General features: G+C 35.8%; 1 long non-coding RNA gene across 1 annotated transcript; it reads left to right on the plus strand.

The window, feature by feature from the left end:
* Positions 1-417: 417 nt before the first annotated feature.
* Positions 418-11,525, plus strand: LOC138105799 (uncharacterized). The gene is made up of 4 exons (XR_011148697.1): positions 418-544; positions 3,917-4,061; positions 9,427-9,486; positions 11,362-11,525. It is a non-coding gene; the product is annotated as an uncharacterized lncRNA (long non-coding RNA).
* Positions 11,526-19,478: the final 7,953 nt, after the last annotated feature.

A 19,478-nucleotide genomic window follows, 5' to 3' on the forward strand; every position in this document is an offset into this window, starting at 1 on the left:
TATCAGCAGACTTGCTGAGGAGGCCCTTTGTCCCTTCATCCAGGTCATTGATAAATAAGTTAAACAAGACTGGACCCAGTGCTGTCTCCTGGCAAGCAGCGCTAACTAAAGGGTTCCAACCAGGCCCTGTGCAACTGATCACAGCCCTCTGAGCTCTGCCATTCAGCCAGTTCTCAATCCTCCTCACTATTCACTCAATCAGCTCACACTTCTCTAGGTTATTCTTGAGGTTGTTATGGCAGGAAATGTTAAAAGCCTTGCTGAAGACCAAATAGACCACATCCACCATTCTTCCCTCATCTAGCCAGTCATTCCATCGTAGAAGACCATCAGATTGGTCAAGAAAAGTTTTCCTTTAGAAAATCCATGCTGACTAATCCCAATAACCTTCTTGTCTTCCATGTGCTTAGAGATGACATCTAGCATGAGCTGTTTCATCACCTTTCCAGGGATGGAGGTGAGGATGACTGGTCTGGAGTTCCCTGGGTCCTCCTTCTTGCCTGTTTGAAGACTAGATTGACACTGGCTTTCCTCCAATCCTCAGGTACCTCTCCTGCTCTCCATGACCTTTCAAAGATGATGAGGAGTGGCTTAGCAATAATTCAGTTAAAATATTATCCTTTCTCTTCTTCAAAACAGCTATGCTCATGTAGTCTGTCTCATAGAAAAAATGAAATATAATTAATGGATGAGAATACCCCACAATGAAAAAATGAAATATAATTAATGGATGAGAATACCCCAGAATATTGGACTATAGTGTTGATATCCCTCACACAAATGTGACTCCTTAGAATAAAGGTATTAATATAGCATAGTTCTAATGCAAAAAATATATTCTACAAAGAAAATCTTGTGGAAAATTTGTGTGAACCAGAGTTTAAAAGTGAAATAGAGAATCAGCATGCAACTTTAATGAAACCTTTCTTGTCTTGCTGCCTCCATTATCTGTAGCAGTAATCATATGAAAACTATAGTATCTTCTTATGCTGTATTATCCATTTTTCAAAGTAATGATTTGTGGTCCTTTGTGTAATTTTCATTGTGAATGTGCAAGTCCTCAAAGACTTCTGCTCTGTTCATTTGTAGCTGTGATTCTTTCCATTCTAGGCAAACTGCATTGATAGTCTCCAATATCTAAAACTTAGATTCTTCTCTTTTTTGGAAGGTTTTGAGTTGGTGGTGGGTTGGGGTTTTTTTGCTCTGTATGTTCTTTGTTAGTACATTGTCCCACAGTCAACCTGAAAATGTACCATCCATTCATTGTTACCTCTCATATGGTGTCCCTCAGGGGTTGGTCCTGGGTCTGATACTGTTCAACATCCTGTTGGTGACATGGACAGTGGGATTGAGGGCACCCTCAGCAAATTCACTGATAACACTGAACTGTGTGGTGCAGTCGACATGCTGGGGGGAAGGGATGGCATCCAGAGGGACTGGACAGGCTGGAGACCTGGCCCTGTCCAAACCTCCTGAGGTCCAACAAAGCAAGGTCCTACACCTGGGTTGAGAAAAGTCTCCACTTTTCTTTTCTGTGGAGAAAGACGGGGCTGGTGGCTGATGAAGAACTCAACATGAGCCGGCAGTGTGGGCTCACAGCCCAGAAAGCCAAGGGAATCCTGGGCCTCTTCCAAAGCAGTGAGGCCAGCAGGTCAAAGATAATTCTCCCCCTCTACGCTGTTCATCTGAGACCCCACCTGGAGTATCCAGGCTGCATCCACTTCTGGGGTCCTCAGCATGAAAAGGACATGGAACTGTTGGAGCAAGTCCAGAGAAGGGCCACAAACTTGATAAGAGGCCTGGAGCACCTCCCCTATGAAGACAAGCAAAGTTGGGTCTGTTCAGCCTGGAGAAGAGAAGGTTGTGTGGACACCCCTCCAAAAGGGACCTACCCGGAAGCCCAAGAAGGACTCTTTGTCAGGAACAGTAGTAACAGGACAAGGAGTAATGGGTGCAAACTGAAAGGAAATTTAGGTCCAATATTACGGAGAAATTCTTGGCTGTGAGGGTGGTGAGTCACTGGGACAGGTTGCCCAGGAGGTTGTGAATCCTCCAAGCCTGGCAGTATTCAAGGCCAGGTTGGACAAGTCCTTGAGCAACCTGGTCTGGTGGGAGCTGTCCCTGCCCATGGCAAGAGGGGTTGGGATGAGACGATCTTCAAGGTCCCTTCCAACCCTTTATTTTCTATGATTCTATAATTCATATGATTCATTCTTATGAATTATTTATGATGCAATAATGGATTATGTTTATAACAAGGTTACAAAGCATTGTTCTGTTATTACTGCAAAGGCCATGATAAGCACATTTTGTTAAAAGTACAGAAAATAAAAGCAAATTTTAAATTTTTAATACCATGATTTGCATCTATTTAAAAACAGATTAAATGAGAAATGGATTTTATCTGAAATTTTTATCAATTATCTGGAATCTTAATGAGATCCTGGAACTGAGATTAAGTTAATATACATAAAGGTCTTGTCTAAAGTTTACAGGAAAAAATGTGAATCTTACTATTGCCAGGAGAGGCTGCCTTGAGAATAAATGTTGATGATCATCTAATATAAATAATTCCAAACAAAGTAGAAAAGACCAGGGATTGCTATTGCTTTGCACCTACAATCCGCCACAGTACTTCTCCCTCAGCTCACCAAAAACCCACGAAGCTGATAGATGCATTTTCTTTAACTTAATAATGTCCTTGTTAGGACAAGTTAATGATTCTCTTCTGAACTCGAATACACATGCCAGGGTGATCTATTTGTGCAGTACTCTTGAAATTCTCCATGATACATGAGTAACATTTAAACTTCTTGTGTGAAAAGAGAAGATTCCCAATACCACCCTTAGTATCCAGAATGCATTCCAGATAAAGTCTGCTTCACTGTGTCTACCCAAATATAATAGAAAAATGATGTCTTTTTTTAGAAAAAATTTCATGTGAATCTATCTAAGTTCAATAAATTTCAAGGAGTGGGAGGTCAGAACTATCAGTAACAATACTAAAAATGCTTAAATGATTTAATAGCAACAGTCATAACCAGCAGCAATCTTCTGTAGTCTTAGGTTTCAGTCACAATGTTAAAAGCAGCACTAGAAATTACTCTTCAAGCTTGAAAGGGAAATTGTTACACCTTTTCTGTGAAGAAACTAAAGAACAGTTTATGCTGCTATATATAATTGTTTATGATTAATTAAAAGAGTAATAGTCTCCTGCTTTTCTAGGAAACAGCTGGTATCCAAAAAGTAAAATTTTTTCTTTATATTATATAACACCACTGTGTACCATCTAATACAAATATAGATATATTTTCAAAGTTTCCAAGCTTCTTTAAAATTCACTTGCAGATTCAATCATCAACCTTCCTAGGCAAAAATCATGTTTCTGATGAGAATTTTTAAAGACTAAGCTCTTTTTAATTTAAAACTACTATCTAACGTACTCTCAATGTTTAGGGAGAGTTATCATTTCAGACAATGGTTTTTATTTTGAATAATTCAGTCACGGCTTATTGGTAGGTGACTTCAAGTGAACATGTAAAGTCTAGATACTCAGCTGTGTGTGCATGTATAGGACGTATTCATTAGAAACAAATTTTACAAAATTGAAGTATGTTCAAATATATACTTGATCCTTAAAAAATCATTTACAACATTAAACCCTTTCTTTTTCTCTCCATAGAGAAATCCACATTTTCTCATTCATACTTAGTGCCATAATTCTGATATCTAGGAGTAGTAACGGTCAGAAAATTATTTTCAAATTAATTTTCAGAATAATTCAGAAGGATAATTTTTGCTTTGCAATTGTTTGTTTGTGTACATTTTGACATGCCAAGAAATATATTAGATCAGAAAGAGAAATAGGAAATTTATTGCTATTTAAGATGATTTCATTATTCTTTTCTTTTTATAGGTTAGATTTGAAGAGACTTGGAAGTAACACTAAGACAATATTTCACAGTGGAAATTAAAGAACAAGTTAAAGTTCTCTGGAGATAAACCCATATTTGCATATCTAATTATTGGCATAATGACACTATGGACTCTCCAATGAAAGGGTAGGTGAGACTGCTGAGGTTAGCTTTAAACTATGCTCTGATCATCTCTGCAAGTTTCATCTGAATATGCAGTATTAATCCTGCTATTCAGACAAAAATAAGCAATCTACAGTCGCTGCAGAAATATACATAGTATATATTACCTGTGAGATGCACTAAAGTTCCTTGAAATTATTTGCTTTCCATTGGATTTGAGTCGATGTACAATACTCTTTTAAGTACAATAAGAAATCCCTGTATTTTAATTTTTCTCATCATATACTAGTTATTATTTCTATCAGTACTTTAATATTAAGTAGGCTGGATCCATTCTATTTGTGACTGACTTTCATTTGATTGATGAGGATTTTGATAGATCTTTTAGACTAAAAAGAAAGACAAAGACTAACTCATTCCCAAATTAATACAAGAGAGAAGAAATATCCATCACAAAGTTATGGGATTCATTGTCAGAAAAATATTTTTCTAATCTCTGATATAAGCCTTTCTTATATTCTGAAGGAAGAGGGTTTTATCCTTTCTAAAATTCTCTTTTCCAGTCTGGATCTCACACCATTGAAGTCATAGGAAACCCATTCAATCCAACTAGTGCAGGGTCAAACACTTAATCCTACTATTACAAGTTTGTATATTCTTTTTATCTGTAAATGTTAAATCCTGTTTTCAACCCTGATAAGCTCTTGGCCTTGGTGATACCTTCAGGCAATTAGTTCCCAAAGCTGCTGGTGTGAGAAGGTTTTTTCTTTTATCAGTCGTAAAGTTGCTGCATGTCAATTTTCCTGGATGTCTAGTACTGTGAGAGAAGGTGGACACATCTCTTTTAAGTTTTCCATTTCCAAGTTTTTCAGTCCTGTTTCTTAAGTAAACGGTTCAACCCTTTTCAGTTGTAGGGAGGCAGAATTAGGAGTGTCTTTCTGCTGAAAGTAATGCTGAGTGAGTTTGTTCTTGGTTTAATAGAACATTAGCTATCAGGACTTCTACTTCCACATTCTGATCTAGTATTACAGCTTTCTTTGATGTTATGTCTAATTTGATTTTAAAATAAGTGCAAATTTAACTATTTTGGGAAAGATATTAAATGATTGTGACATATTGGAAATGTTTTCCACCAGCTAAGCTTCCTAAAATACATGTGAAAGAAATTATCTCAAAAAAACAATTCAGAGTATAGAAGCAGACAAATAAATCAGAAGGAATTTTGGACATATTTATACATTTAATGTATTTTAATTACACTGGCACTTTCATTTTTCGGTAATTGCACCTTAATTGCATATATTTTTCTAAATTAAAAAAGTAGTTAAAATGGCATAGTACTAGATGAAATAATTTCAGGAATTTACTGCAGCTGTTTTAAACAATCCATGTGTGGAATAATTTCATAGTCTTATTATATAAGGCATTTAAATATTGCACTTGAGCAATTCTGCCGGCAATCAACAACAACCCTATAATACTGTTTTTTAGTCATCAAAGAAAACAAAGCTGAAACCTGTGAACTAAAGAAGCCTATTCCTTTTGCTTTCTGGAAGGCCTCTTGAGGCTCTGAAGTTTTGAAAATTGTTTAACTTAGGTGCCACCTTTTCAGTTTCAGAGACTGTTGTGGTTTAACCCCAGTCAACACCTAAGCTCCTTGCAGCTGTTAACTCACACTCTCCTGGTGGGATGGGGGAGAGAGTCAGAAGGGTAAAAGTGAGAAAACTCATGGGTTGAGAAAAAGATAGTTTAGTAGGGAAAGCAAAAGCCACACACACAAAGCAAAACAAGGAATTAATTCACTGCTTCCCAGGGCCAGGCACATGTTCAGCCATACCCAAGAAAGCAGGGCTCCACCACACATAATAGTGACTTGGGAAGAGAAACACCATGGCTTCGAACATTCCCCCCTTCCTTATTCTTTCCCAGTTTTATGTGCTGAATGTGACACTATATGGTCTGGAATATGCCTTTGTCAGCAGGGATCAGCTGTCTCAGCTGTGTCTCCTCCCAACTTCCAATGCACCCCATACTTCCTTGACAGCAGGGCAGTGTGAGGTGCAGAAAAGGCTTTGGCTCTGTGCAAGCACTGCTCAGCTATAACTAAAACATCCCTGTGTTATTGGCACTATTTTCAGCACAACTCCAAACACAGCCCCATACCAGCTACTAGGAAGAATTTTTTTTCTAACTGAAACTAGTTCAGAGACTAACTCAAGGAATTTTCCTTACAGATATGGCTCTTACTGTTTATTACCTTCTGATACATTTTCATATAGTGCCTGTCTGAATATTAAGGCCTTGAAACCAAAATTTATGCCAGATTCCTGTATGTGGATGGTGCTATGGATTGTCTTATGAGAAACACCTTACAACACATTATTTCTTGAAAATATTGGACTTTACTTGAATACCAGTCGTGTGTAATGCGTGTCATGCTTGACAGTGACCACAGTCAGTTTGTGGAATCTGAGATCACATTTCAGTTTACAAGATTTGAGCCTTTGAGTTGTACATAATTGCAATTATCTAGCAGGCTGCTAAGACTGCAGCAATTAATATGGCAATTAATATCATTTTAGTGGCCAAGCACCACATTGAAGGTGAAGACTCATTTTGTACAAGGCATTAACATATTCTACATATATCCTTGAAGGATTTTTATTGAATTTAAAACTAAAGGCAAATATGGCCGTGACAGACAATCTGAAAAAGGCTGAAACCAGCAAATAGCATCTGTTGTTGTATGTCTATGGATTTCATTATACCTTAAATGTTTATGCTAAATCTTTTAGTTAATTCCTTGGGAGTTCTGTTTAAAAGCAAGAAATTTCATTGTGGCTCTTTATGTTGGATTTTTACTTTTTTTTGCTGTCTTGCACTTTGCTTTTAATAGTCCAGGGTGTGTTTAATAGTATGTAGGCTATTTCCTCTGCTCCTGCACATATTATTTATACAGATTCAGTATTGGTGAACCAATAAACTGTTTATAGGCCATTGCTAATGAGAAGCAATTATTTGTAATTTTAGATTTTGAGATGTTTATAGAGACATTGTAACAAAGTTTATGAAACTTTTAAGTTTCTCACAACCTAGTGATGTGCACCATTAGTGACTGGCACAATGGTACTGAAAACAAAAAGCAGACAATTACAGCTGGATGAAGTATGAAAACTAGAAAGTGAACAGAGAAGCATCCTTGACTCAATACATACAACAGTGAAATGAATTTGCCATCTTTGTTCTGTTTCTGCCCATGTAAAACTCTCTCTTGGCTTTAATAATGGAAACAGATGGTAGGGCATAGAGCAAATGTTCCAAATACTTACATTATCAAATATGAGTTATCTATACCTTCCCCTTTCCAAGCATAAACATAAAAAAGTAATGTGCAGTTTACTCTAGCTTAATATACAATAAATAATAACAGCAATACCATTTAGAACTTTTATAGGACTTTTCATCTGGAAATCTCAAAGCAGCTTACACAAGGGAGATAGCAGAGTATCTCTGGCATCAATGAGCCTTTCAAACTCACATATCATCCATTTGATGAGTGCAAAGAACACAAAGTCTGAGTAATACACTCCTCCCATAGGCAAAGTTACAGCTAAATCTTGCATTAGTGGTATGTTTGAGTTTATTTTAGCAACAGTCAAAAGGAGGTAGAATTGCAGCACTAAAGCTATAAAGATATGTGAAGGCCTAAAGCTTAGTATCCAAACTTCCATCAAAAAGCAGAAACCGAATTCTAGGCCACTAAAGTCTGTGTCACAATGCTTTGATATCAGTCACAGAGGTATCTCCTCTTCACCAGGGAATGAGAAGGGCACTAGGACTCAAATTCGACCAGTTCTGATTCTATGGTGTAAAAGAATCAGGCAAGGAGTAAGTCTCCCAAATTATCACAGATCTTAGCAGATAATCTGTTTTTATGTGGACAGTCAAAGAAAAAAGAAAAAAGCTCAAAAAATCAGCAGATTTTTTTTTTTTTTTTGCATTGCTAAATCTTAACAAAAACCCACATTTACAGCAAAATTATATTATTCCAATTTTTGGGGGGGGGGGAGATTGTTGTTAAAAAGAGCAATCCTCATCTCTACAATTCTCCTTTTTCTCCATTTTTTCTTTCTTTATCTAATTACTCAGCCTTTTGGACTCAAATAACTGGAAAGGGTGAATTTAAAGGGGAAATGTAGGAAGAAAAGACAGGAAACTCATACTATTTTGTACTTTTTTCCCTATTATTTGTTTAAAATATCTGAAAATCAAAATTTTTCACTCTTCTATGTAAAGTTCTTCAGAAATAAGGTCATATAGGCCACACAGGGTACCTAGTGTATTGTAGATGTCAGGAAGGACAAATAATAATTTGATATTTCTGACATAAATACTTTTTGAACTTTGCATTCCTTGTGTTTCTACCTCATGTAATTTTATGCTCCATTTGATACCTATGTAATTGTGTGATAACAGGAAACATTCAGGAAAGATCACCTGCAATTTCCCTGTTGTTTCTTTAAAAAGCAAAGGCAAAAAAACAAAGCTACATTCTTGCAATTTTTGGTACATTTTTCTATAATTTTCAGTTGATCTCTCTTTTGAAATACTGCTAGACAGACAGCAGGTTTTTATATCACTGATTCTTTGATCTCCTACATTTAATTGGGGACACCAACAAGATCTTTCACGTTTAGAGGCCAGAAATGAGTGAAAAGCAATGTTTCGTGTAAAGACTGACAAATTGTCTTTTCTTCTTTTTCTTCCCACCCCTTTTTTTTTCTCTTTGTTGTCTTAAAACTGTCAACTTCTGTCTCAGAGAGTTTAAAAAGTGAGATTAATATGAAAAGCAGAACTGTCATTCCTACAGTAGAGTGACTAGCCTGAATATCTGCTGCTTTTCCTGATGAAAGCTGTGAGATGTAGACAGACAGTGCTAGTCTGTCTCTGCACTGAACTCACTCCACCTAACGTAAAAGTATTTCATTGTTATGGTAAAATGAAATTAATACCTATTTCACAATTCTACCTCCATGTAAAATGAAATGCATTTTAAGAAAATCTAGTGCTAGAAAGGCAAGGCTCTGTACACCAAAGATTTCCAAAGAGCCAGTGCAATGGAAAGGAAGGCTTTTCCTGTGCTAATCCCTGTAGACAAGTCTGTACCTCAACATCCTTCTTTGTGTTTCAGTTAAAAATGAAATCAGAAGAAGCCTTCTGACATGGAAAAAAAAAAAGCATTTATATTAAATTCCACCTGATAAAATAAGAAAGATATTAACAAACCTTTTAGGATTAGATTGGTCTTGTATCCTTCAGACTTTTACAAATGCATAAGAGAAATTAAGATTGTGTATATGAAACTTAAATGAATAATCCTTATGTGCAGCAGAGGGAACCTTGTCACATACAGACGTTATGGTGAAACCTCCCCATCCCAGGATAAAAGGTATAGTTGCCTCTTGATTGTGACCTTTTTTTCACTTGTGCAACAGTTCTCAGCATTTTGAGAGAGATTTTAAAAGATTTCTGAAGTGAATGTCATATCTTTAAACTGAGTCACTGGTTGACTAGGTAAGTTGCAATATTTATTTCCATTTGAGCTTCAGATACTGCTGTGCAGTCATTTTGGCTGCACTGGATTGCTCTTCCAGCATGTAAGCACAAATTACAGAATTCATTTTAAAGAATATCTTTTTAAAACAAGTTAAAAGAACAACAGAAAAAGGATCTGTAATCTATAGCTCCTTTGGTATGAACTGTAATTGAACAAGCAAGATGACCACATTCTGTTTGAACAGATTTAACTATCGAAGCTAAGTAGTGTTGATTAAGCAATTGTTCCTGCTAAAGCAAAAGGCTTCGGCGGCTAAATGGGCTATTTGAAAATTGACCTTTTTTATCATCAAATCTGATTGATGGCTTCTCTTTTCAACTTACCTATTGCTAATAGGCTTCTTTGTGTCTGTCTATTCAGAAAGATTGCATCTTTAAAGCTGGTTAATTTAAAAGGCCACCTTATCAAACATTTTGTTATTGACTAAAATTTGTGGTCAGCCAATTATACTTAATTTATGTGGCTGCCTACCTGTTGTCCTGTGATTGCCCATAAACTTTTTTTCTGAAACATCTGACTGCTTTTAGAAGTGTGGCAATAATTAAATATACACAATCTTGAATATCTTTGCTCCTACCTTAGATCATATTGATTTCAGGCCATAGCAAGCTGGTGGGATTTGATTTATTTTCAAATGCAATGGGTGAAATTCTAGACTGAATAAAGTTAAAAAAAACCAAATGGATGTAATTCATTGAGGCCAAATGTTCACTTGCAAATTCAATTTCTAGTAAGAAAACAGGCAAACCACCACTTACAGCTGTTTGATCTAGCATCAATGAAGTCAACTAGAAAAACTATCACTGACTTCAAAACAGGCATGAATTAGTTCCAAAAGGATTTCTTTTAACTAGCTGAAGATTCCCCAGCTTTTCAATTTCACTTCAGGCAGAATGAATGCTAAATAAATGACTTAAGAAAAAAATAATTGTCACCTCTCTCTGTGTTTGTTTGCTTTTGTTTTGTGGCTGGTTGGAGCTCACTGGACGAATAGGAAAATTAGTTATTTCATGTTACCATGCCCACACTGCAAGCTTTCTCTAACATAAGTGATTCATGTGCAGTAGATTGTCAGAAGTGAAAATTGTCTTCCATTTCAGACTTAAAATGAAAAGCAATTGGGAAACATAATAACCTGTTCAGTTCCTCTTTCTAAGGTTGCAAACCAGACCTGGAAATACTGAGATGAAAATGAAGCATGGCTGTTACATTACTGGCATGCAAAGGTCATCACCTTGTATATGACAGTGGTTTGTCATTATTTAGGACAAAAATAGGAGACAAGGAAAACATTTTGTGAGTGTATTGCAAATGAAAGGGTTGACCATGATGGATGAATGACAAAGAAATCTTAGTTTATATTTGTTTAAAGCTTTTCATAGATACAAGTTCTTAGAGGAAGGAGATGGCTGGCTGGCTTCCTGCATATAACAGTACACAGAAACTTCTGGCACTTCATCTCAGCTTGTCTGTAGCAGTGTAGTAACGCTAAGTTTCAACAGCGTATTTGCAGGCAAAAGGTGAGAGAGAGTCGGATGTGCTTCACCCATTGCTAAGGCAAGCATGGAAATAAACTGTCTGAGAAGGCACTGCAGCACTGCATAACAAATTAGCATGAGGTGTGAAGTAATGTAGAACTTCATCTGCAATCTAAATATGCATATTTAATCACCTGAGATTCATTTTTTTTTCTGTGTTTGATAACAGAACTGAAATCCGATTTCTTTGAATAACTACTTTGAGAACCTTCCAAAACCCTGGAAGGAGTTCAGCAGGCTTTGGGGAACACAGTCCTGCTTGTTCAATCATGGAAGAAGGCACAGATGCCAGAAGTATTCCCCCTAGTATACGCTACCTACATTCTTCCTAAAGCACAGATGATTTATCACCTTGAATGAAATTAGAAGTATTCAATGTATTTTTATGTTCTCAAATCAAGAATAAAAGCTATAGCATGTAATAAATTACAATATTAAATTTCCTTATTTCCTATGAGTTTTTCATTGTTAAGAAGATTAACTTCTTCTTCTTTTTCTTATTATTATTATGCAACCAACTAAAATTTGGGAAAAAACACAAGCATGATCTCCTTGGACAAATCTTTCTTGACTAGTGAATATATCTGGTGCAAATTTACTACAAATTTTATTGTAGATACAAAATTTGGAAAGTTGTCAACATCATTAGGCCTTATAGTCAGTTCAAGGAAAGACTGAAAACTGCAAAGGCTCACCTCCCAGCCCCCTCAGTTGACATTGCAACAGAAGTCCCCCAATTTTAACAGTCTGTGTGTGTGTCTTGACCATTCTTCTAAAAAGAGCACATGCAAAATAAATCAACATGGCTGAAAATTTATTCTTACTAGTCACTGTATTTCTACACAAAAGTAATTGTCAAAATATTTTTATGTACCTTCATGAGAAAAGATTTTCATTTTAAAATGGTTTGTGCCATTTACTAGTTCGTAATACCACTGCACTGGTCAAACTCTTAATTACTTCTGGAGGAAAACCAAATAATTCTAAATTAATTAATCAAGAATTAGCTGTTGACCACAATTCTCATTCTAATGTTAAAAAAAAGAGGCAAATTCAGCAATCAAAATTAATAAACAATACATCTTGTAGAAAGAGTTTGCTTATGCTTCTAAACAGCAATGGAAAAATGGATTTGAGAAATCCAAATTTTCTATAAGATTGAGATTATAAGAGAAAAGAAATCCCATTTTTTACTTCTGGATTGATATGACCATTACGTAGTTTACAGGATGAATTTAAAAGCACTTTTCTCAATTACTACCTTCATGGCACAATTTGTAATTATAAGTAAAGGTTAAAAAGTTTTAGCTGCTGTTAGTGACTGCTGCCAAGAAACACTATCCAACAATTTCAACAATTTAGAGGGCAGAAAAAGTGTGCAAAGAGAAGAAGTGTATTATAGCATTTTGTCACAGAAATTGGACAGTGAGAGAAAACTCTGACAGGACACATCAGTAACTGAAGAGAAATTGATAACGGAGATAATTGAGAGTAAAGAAGAGATCGCATAAAAAATTCTTTTTCTATTTGCAGTGCTTAAATTAATAAATAAATAGATAAATATGCACCAAACCCTGAAAGAATAACATAATTTTCTCTGAACACTTATAGAATAAAATCTTTTCATATGATTTCTTTCTTCTTCAAAGAAACATGACTGAAAAAATTATTCCATTTAGTGAGCTTTCTCAAACTGACACAACCAAAAAACCATTTCACTAACACTTGAGCTAAAAAGAGAGCTCTAAAGAACTTCAAACAATGATACAAGTAAACTTCCATTATATCTTATTTTAGATGCTGCAGGTTTTGTTGATGAAACTGCTTATTGTCTTCATCTCAAAAGAAAACTTTATATAACCTGAGAATAGTTCTGGGAAAATAAACCCCAACCCTATATTGCCTGATGAGCCTGCCTGTTGTTCTAAGTTTGGCAAAATGGACACCTCCTGCATAAATTTTGAATTGACTTTCAAAGACTAGGAACAAAAAGAGATTTTCTATTTCTGCTTGTGTTTAGTTTGTTTGAACATTTTTTCTCCCCTACTCAATAGATTTATATTGTATTGCAAGGATAGGTGCAATAATGAAAAAGACAACCTAAAAAAAAGGCTGAAGCCAAGCAGGCCAGACCGGGCATACCGCCAGTCTGATCCAGCAGGAAAGCTCTTACGCTTCAGGGAATCAGAGCTCTTGGTGTGGTCAGGCTTTTGAGTTCTCACATTAAATAACACCTATTATTAGATCAGAAATCCTTTCTGGAGTGTGGTTGTTGGTTTTTTGCATATGTAGTTTACACCATGTCTTCTTACATGGTTCTGAAGTGTTAAACATGATGCAACACTCACTTTTTGGTGGCAGAATCCAGATGTAATTAGTGAAAATAAAGTTGTATTTTTGAGCCTTTTTGCTGTAAAACATAATAAATAAAAACCCACATTTTTTTTTCTGAGTCCCTCTGGCCAGTGTGCTGATGCAGCATGTTTAATGCAGCAAACACAAATCACTGAATATATTAAGTACAAAGAATGAACCTGCGAGCCATCTCAAAGGCTGTATCTTGATGACCTTTTACAAGACTCTTAGAAAGAAAATTCCTTATCAGCTGTTACTTGATTGGTAATTTATGTCTCAAACAGCAGGCCATGACACAGTCATTATTCTAGATACTTTGTAGGTAGAGTAGTTTCAGTTATTGTTGCTAATATGTACATAAATATATATGCACCCATACATTTACATAATTATTCATAATAATGCAAATGCATTGATACAACGATAGCTGACTAGAAAGAAATGATTCAGAGCTGTTGAAATTTACGTGCTTTTTTTAGACTTCCTGATATTTGAGAGAAATATGGATAAGTAAATTTTTCTCTTTGTTTCGTCCTAATGTCTGCAACACACACCAGCTGACCAAGGACTGAGCTCTCAGTTGGCATGATCAGTAGAGATCTGAATTTAGGTCCTTCAGCCCTTATTATACTAATTGATGGATCGCGATACCAAGAATTCTTCACCTTTTTACCAGAAAGACTCTCAAGGACTTGAGAAAAGTTCATCAAAACAAACACCTGAACTTCCCACTCATAGTGTGCTAACATTTCATATTTATTTTCACATTTAACCTTTCATATTCCATATTTAGCATAGTGGGGGTACAATTGCAGGAATAAATTTGAAAATAACTAATCACATACATACATAAAAATTTGGACCTAATGTACCATCTGAATGTGCTTCCAACAAAAAGCTGATATGGCTTGGGGACATCTTATAAGAAGATCTAGCTCTCTGAAGATAAGCAGTAATTAAACCAGAAGATATGGGTTTCATGAGGAAAGCAGTGAGACATATCATGATCTGAATGATGCAGGAGATCTTAGTGAATTGTCTGCTTTCATTGTATGGTGCATTGTATTACATGATCATATGAATTAGAATGTATCCTTCAAATATTTCTGTAGTAGAAAAGTCTGGCGTAATGGAATAATAATAATGCAAGTTGCATACTACCATGGAGCAAAACTATCACAAAGCTTAATTGCACATTTGATTTGGTGTTACTACCATCTTTATGAGCTCAGGTGCAAAAAGTAACAATGATTTTGTCATAGTGATGTTCACTACACATGTTTTCGCCTCTTGCTTGTCACACCTGGATCGCATTAGTTCTCTCTGCTGGAGCTATTGGCATGTTTAATAGCTGCATGACACACGAGCTAAAGACTTCACATCAATGTTTCTCACTGCCTTGCTCTGCTTGGTTAGCAGTCTTTTCTGCTGGGTTAAGTCTGAGTCCTTTTCTGCTTCTGATGAGTGTGATTGTTTATTGCATTATATTAAATTCCCTGGGGATGGCTGGGTAGCAAATAGACAAGCTATAAGCTGGAGCCATAGGATTGTTGTCAACACTGCAGTAAGCTAGTGCTTTATCATCAGAAACCAAAGAGTACTTAAATGATACTGGCTCTAGTTATGGTCATAATTTATTGGCCTCAAATGACTACTTACTGTATGGTGCCCTGCCTTTCCTTCTCTGAATTTCTGTTTTGCTGTAGTTGGCATTATAAAATCTCAGTTCTCTTGGACAAAATCGTTATCTCTGTAATATAAGATGAGGCAAGAAAGGATATGCAGCAGAGAGGTGGGGAGGCTAATAATACATTGTGACATTGTGGAGGTTTATGTAAGGCCTTTGGGAAAAACTCCAACCTCCTTGGTCAATGCTGAATGAATTTGCCCATCTTTCCTGACATCTCTTCCCTCTTAACGTTTTTCTAAAAGGTTTTAGTTAAACAAGCCATGTTATTGCATCTGCATTTCAGTTCTACACTTTGAAAGACACTACATGGCTTTCCTAAGCATTCCTAAAATTGGTTAAGAATTTATTCTTTTGACAAAGATCACACTGTCTTAATTTCATTTTCTTTCTCCATTTTTTTTTGGTCTGTGAAAACTCAGCAATATTTACAGGTTTAGAATTTTCTTTCCCTAGAAAGTCAATTCTGTCTTAAAAAATAAATTCCTTCCTAAAAATCATTATATTTTCTCAAAAATTAACTGTACTTTGGGCTTAAGTCAATGCCTAGGGATTAAATAAGCAGAAAGATCCTTTGATAGGCACTATGAACATGATATGAACTACATACTTCTGCCTCCAAAAACATTAGCTTTTAAAAGTAAAGGTGGGATAATGTTGTCACAAATGTGCTTTGTTTCTGCTGCATTGTTTTCAGTTGCTTTGCCTTGGTCTGCTCTTGACAATATATACAGGCATCAAAATATTGCATCGATGACACTCTCCAAATGTCAACTATATGAATGAGTGAGATCAAGGGAAATCTTGGTACTTCACCTGTCATTGTTGCCTTCACAGCCTTTCAAGGGAAGCAAGGCGACATAATAAAAATAGTGTGATGAAACCCACCTCCATTTAAATTAATGCAGCTTGGAGTTTAGCATAGAAACAGCTTGGTTTTAAAGTCCATTAGAGAAGGTCTGGGTAGCTTGTTCAGGCTTGTTAATGATTTACTTATAAATTCTATATTCTTAAGTTGTCTTACCATATTGACCATGAAGCAGGCTGTTGATAGGCATCTTTACTACTGGATTCCCAGAGAACTTTGGTGGAATAAGTTATCCCATTCCCTCTGAGAGCATTCTTTGTGTCACAGCTGAACTGAGACCCATATTCCACAAGTCATACTGTATGAGGACCTGTATGGGGAGATCTCAGCTTCAGGGTGTCTGTTCTCATGCACCCAGTGGGGAAAACTGTGCTAAATTCACCCACATATCTATGTCTACCTTACTACTTACCTTGGTTCTCCTTTTAGCTTATCGTGTCATGTGAACAAAGTAATCATGTTACTCTCACGTTGATTAGTTTCTCACATCTATTCATATTTTGTTATTGCATTTCTCAGCACAGGAAATTACCTCTTTTGGCCCTGTTTGCTTCTACTGACCCTTACTGTCCCTTACAGTCAACAGCTGTCAAATAGAAAGGGAAAGAGAAAAATATTTTTGGCTTGATTTAGTTTTCTAAGTAATGGTCTTTAGTTGTTTCTCATCCAGTTACTTTTATTCCCACACTTGTGTACAGCTTTGGTTACTGCAGCTACCATTTTACTTTAGAATAGAGGTGACCATCCATTAGTTGGTCCCATAATTACATACTATTATGTACTCTTCATCAGGGATTGGGATTGCCTATCATTTTTTTTTTCTTTATTTTCCATAAAAAGTCTTTCCTGGAATTAGGTTTTGGATTTCCAGTTTCCTGAAGGGGGAATCAAGACCCTTTGCAATTTGACACAACATCATATTTTCCAGGGTGCGCAGATACATAACATACATATATTCCATATATGTCTCTGAAAATAAATTTGATACATGTTTCCATTTACCAGGAATTTTGAAGGGATTACTGTAGGTAAAGAAAAATAGTGCTTAAATATGCCTGAAGGCTGCAAGATCAAGCTCTTAGTTTTAATATTCTATTTTGCATATTTAGAATAAATCACATGGTTGATCAATTTTACCATTTTTCAAGATTTCTATGGAAATAGAATGCTTAAAATTTTACATGACATTCTAGCCTTCCCACAGTCAATAGCAGTATTCCATTAATGGTGGCAGGGAGAGATTCTAGTCATACTTACAGTTAAAGGCTTTCTGTCAGGTAATTTCTACTATTTTTCTCAGATCTCTGGCAGAATTCTGTCAGAAGAATGCTAAAGTAGTGTACTAAGAATCTAAAAATGGTCTCTAGCAGTGTCACAGATTTAGTGTGTGAGATTAGAAAGGGCACATAAGTTTTACATTCTTGGATTTTTTTCCTCAAATATAAAGTCTCACTTGATTCTAATAGTTGATGTTAATGGGACATCATTGTTCCTTTATATTTTGCATTCCCTGGAAGAGAAGCTCCTTCTTTCTATGTGGAATTAGTAGAGTGTTTTTTTAATACCAATAAACAGTGAAATCCCATTGGCTTTTTCAAGAATCAAAAGAAAGTTTATATTTTCTTGCTTAGATAATTCTATAGAATTATCTGAGGAAAAGTCTGTTTTCCTATCACCCACAGTGTTCCAAGAAGAACAAAAAATAATATTTCTACAGCTGCAGCCATTGCAAATATTTCATTAAGGATTACTGGAAATAATACACAATTGATAACTGCAAACCTATTTAAAACACTCTTTTTTGTCACTTTCTCCCAAGCAAGCACACTGTTCTAAGAGCTTAAAAACTGACTGTTTGAGGGTCTTATGTTCTGTTATTGTGGCTGTTGCACTTTAAATGAACCAATCAGACTAAGGATTTAAAACTTAAATTTCTGAAGTTCCAACCTAAGACAAACTAAAACTATTGCACTTTCTCAGCCAAATACCCCCACACTAACTGATTCTTTATTTACGTCAGTATGTTTTCTTAAAAAAACTTTTTCTTAGATGAATATTCAATCTTTGAGGAAAAACCCAAATAAGCAAAAGACAAAAGACAAAAAGAAGGCATTTGATACCATAAAGAATATTAACCAACTACATTCGTTTAGAATATTATCAAAGAGCTTTGCTGTTCAACTAATGTAAATTTGTGTGCAAAAACCCCAGTAACCCTCTGCAGAACCTGGGCTTTATGACAATAAACCTCATATATAAGAAGCTCAAATATTGTTCTCATGACAACATTTTAATTTGCATAACCAGATGAACCTGATAAATCATGGATCTTTCTAGAAGAAAGAAAGGGTAGAACAGATGTTCTTGGAAAGACCAGCTACCAAAGACGCAATGTCATTATTCATTAATATAAGATAAAAAGATAAAATGCAGAATTTTTCATCTTCTGAAAAAATTGTCAAGACTACATCATATTTGAAGAAATATGAAGTAATTGTCAAGGTAGCTTCAGTATAAATGAAGAAGACCAGAATATTCCCACTTCTAGGACTTCATTAATTTTGTTCTTCAGCCTTCCTCACCCAGTTGGTTGCCTGACAGCTTGCCTACTAAAACATCTCTTTAAAAGTTTTGCAGTTTTATAGAGCATAGACTACATTATCTGCTAAACTCCATCTAGAAAGTTGTAGAGTACCATATGAAGGCATTGCAAGGAGGTTCACAGAATGGGTAAGAGGACCTCAGTGGATCACAACTGCTGGAAATCCATCCATTTCAAAGCCAAAGCATGCCTGATTATTCCTAATTGGTCTTTCATCTTTCAGTGACCTTAACTAGGCAAACATTTCTAATAAGTTCAGCATGGGTCTAGGCTTACTGGAGGCAAAGACAGAAAAAAAGGAAAGCATTCCTGCCTCACCAGCTGTTTCCTGCCTCCTGAGCTAGCCAAGATAAATCTTAAATTTTACATATACAATTTCTAGTGAAAATAGCTTTTGATTTTCTGCACATTTTCAGCATCTGTCCAACATATGCAGATTTCTTTGGAATCTAGGAGACTGAGGAGGGAAATAACAGCAAGAAAATTTGTGCCAGCCTTTTCTTGCAGCAGTTCTAGAGCTCAAGTCCAGGATATATATTCTGGTGTGTTCTGCTTGGGGGCTGGTGATTACATGTCCAAGATGAAAAGCTCCTCTGCATTATGAACCTTTTAGTTACAAATGAGCATTTCTTGAAGCGTATTAAACTTGACACATTAACTCCTGGATGAATTGCTTACAAAGGGAGCTGCTTAAGACTATTAAGATATATACAGTGAAATCCTAGGTGCTAAGTAGAGTTAACATTATTCCAAAGTGTATTTCTTTTTAAAGTG

This window comes from Aphelocoma coerulescens, chromosome 2 (genome assembly GCF_041296385.1).
Source record: "Aphelocoma coerulescens isolate FSJ_1873_10779 chromosome 2, UR_Acoe_1.0, whole genome shotgun sequence".
In the NCBI taxonomy this organism is placed as follows: Eukaryota; Metazoa; Chordata; class Aves; order Passeriformes; family Corvidae; genus Aphelocoma; species Aphelocoma coerulescens.